This window comes from Pteropus medius, unplaced genomic scaffold (genome assembly GCF_902729225.1).
Source record: "Pteropus medius unplaced genomic scaffold, Ma_sr-lr_union100, whole genome shotgun sequence".
Taxonomy (NCBI): Eukaryota; Metazoa; Chordata; class Mammalia; order Chiroptera; family Pteropodidae; genus Pteropus; species Pteropus medius.
Window position 1 is genome coordinate 82,237 of NW_024347838.1, and position 2,493 is coordinate 84,729.

The 2,493-nt window shown below is 38.1% G+C and overlaps 1 pseudogene; it reads left to right on the forward strand.

The window, feature by feature from the left end:
* Positions 1–1,369: 1,369 nt before the first annotated feature.
* Positions 1,370–1,488, forward strand: LOC120615498 (uncharacterized; annotated as a pseudogene).
* Positions 1,489–2,493: the final 1,005 nt, after the last annotated feature.

Below are 2,493 nucleotides of genomic sequence, written 5' to 3' on the forward strand. Positions count from 1 at the left end.
GCTCTCCCCATCCCAGTGTGAAGACTCAGCACCACTATAGCTGAGACATCGTCAAACCGGATAATAGAGGTCGTTCTTCCCATAGTATTCCCTGAAATTCCACCTCCCCCAACTCACCACCCCACACAAGCCACATTCAAGTGTATCCTTGGCGAGTCAGGTGCTCCTTGCTGAGCAGTACCAAGACACAATGGTGACAGCAGACCATGATGTCTGGCATGGCCCCTTGAAGCAACTATAAGCACGGCATCTGTGGATGGCTTGCTAAATCATAACAGTTGGCCATGGAGGGTCACAGGCTGGAGCTAAACTTGGCCTGCAGCTGAAACTCTCTCAGTACTGTGCCACTGAACACCTACTACACAAAGCCTCACTAATAAGACCAGAAGACTTAGGAGCTTTGCTGAGTACATAAAAAGAGACACAGAAAAGCAGCCAAAATGAGAAGACGGAAAAACAGAAACCATATAAGAGAACAGAACAGAGATCCAGGAATAATATAGTCAAGTAATCTAAGAGGTGCAGAGTTCAAAACATTGTTCATAAAGATGCTCAGTGAACTTAGGGGAAATGTAGATGAACTCAGTGAGAGCTTTAACAAAGAGATTAAAAAAAACATAAAAATGGAAATTATAAAAGGAAACCAGTCAGAAATGAATAACACGTTATCTGAGATGAAAAGTATATTAAATGGAATAAACAGAGTGAATAAAGAAGAAGATCAAACGACCTATATAGAGGATGGGGAAGCCAAGAATAATCAATCAGAATGGCAAGAAAAAGGAAGGCAAGACTATACTAATAATTTAAGGAGCCTATTGGATACTATTAAATGTACATATATCCATCTCATAGGGGTACCGGAAGGAAAACAAGATGTTGAAGAGCTATTTGAAGAAATGATGACGGAAAACTTCCCTCACCTGGTGAAGGAAATAGACATACAACTCCATGAAGTTCAGAGAGTCCTAAAAAACAAGAACCCAAAGAGGCCCACACCAAGACACATCATGATTAAAATATCAAAGGTTAAATACAAAGAATCTTAAAAGCAGCAAGAGAAAAGCAGTTCGTTACCTACAAGGGAGCACCCATAAGACCAGGAGCTGATTTCTCAAAAGAAACTATGCAGGACAGAAGGGCTTGGCACAAAATATTCGACATGATGAAAACCCAGAATCTACAACCAAGTATACTTTATCCAACAAAACTATCATTTAGAGCCAAAGAACAGATAAAGAGCTTCCCAGACAAAAATAAGCTAAAGGAATTTATCAACACCAAGCCAGTATTACGGGAAATGTTGGAAGGCCTTCTTTAAGAAGAAAAAAACATGTATCAAACACAGGAATAAAGAATGGTAATAATTATCTATGGCCTGGCCTCCCTGAACACTCCCAATCTCGTCTGATCTCGGAAGCTAAACAGGGTCAGGCCTGGTTAGTACTTGGATGGGAGAGCACCTAGGAAGACCGGGTGCCGTAGGTGTAAAAAAAAATTAAAAGAATGGTAATAATTACATTTCTATCAACCAAGTACTCCAACCAAAAGACAGAGTGGCTGAATAGATAAGAAAACAAGACCCCTACATATGTTGCCTACAAGAGACTCACTTCAGATTAAAAGACACACAGAGACTAAAAAGAAGGAAATGGAAAAAGGTGTTGCCTTGATTGATCTCGAGGGTATTGCACTGAATGAAATGGGTTAGATAGATAAAGACAAATATCACATGATTTCACGTACATGTGGAATCTAAAGAACAAAATAACAACAACAATGAAAGTGGAAATAAACTCATAGATACAGAGAATATTTTGAGGGCTACTAAATGGGACAGGATTGGAAGACAGCAAAAAAAAAGGATTAATAGGTACAAATGGATAGTTGCTGATTAGATGTGGAGATGTAGAGTATAGCATGAGGAAGATGGTTAATAACGTTTTGATAAATATGTAAGAGAGAAGAGGGATACTAGATTTAGTGGCGTGATCACTTTGTGAGTCATGTGGATCTCTGATCACTATGCTATACAACTGAAACTGGTATATTATTGTATGCCAATTCTAATTGAAAAAAACTCATTCAGTTGTACAATGTAAATACAAGCAATGAATTGTCTATTATATTTCAATAAAGATGGGGGGTGGAGAATAATGGGTATGCCAGAAGGAGAAGAGAGAGAGAAGGGAGCAGAAAGCATATTCAAATAAATGATCAATGAAAATTCCCCAAATCTAATGAAAAAGCTGAATTTTCAAATCCAAGAACCAAGAGAACACCCAATTATCTCAACCCAAAAAGGTTTTCTTCAAGACACATTATATTAAAATTGTCAAAAATTAATGAAGAAGAAAGAATTCTCAAGGAAGCCAGGGAAAAGATGACAGGAACTTATGAAGGAAAACCCATTAAACTATTATTAGACTTCTCAGCACAAGCCCTACAAGCAAGGAAGGAGTGGAACCAAATATTCAAAATATTGAAAAAAGA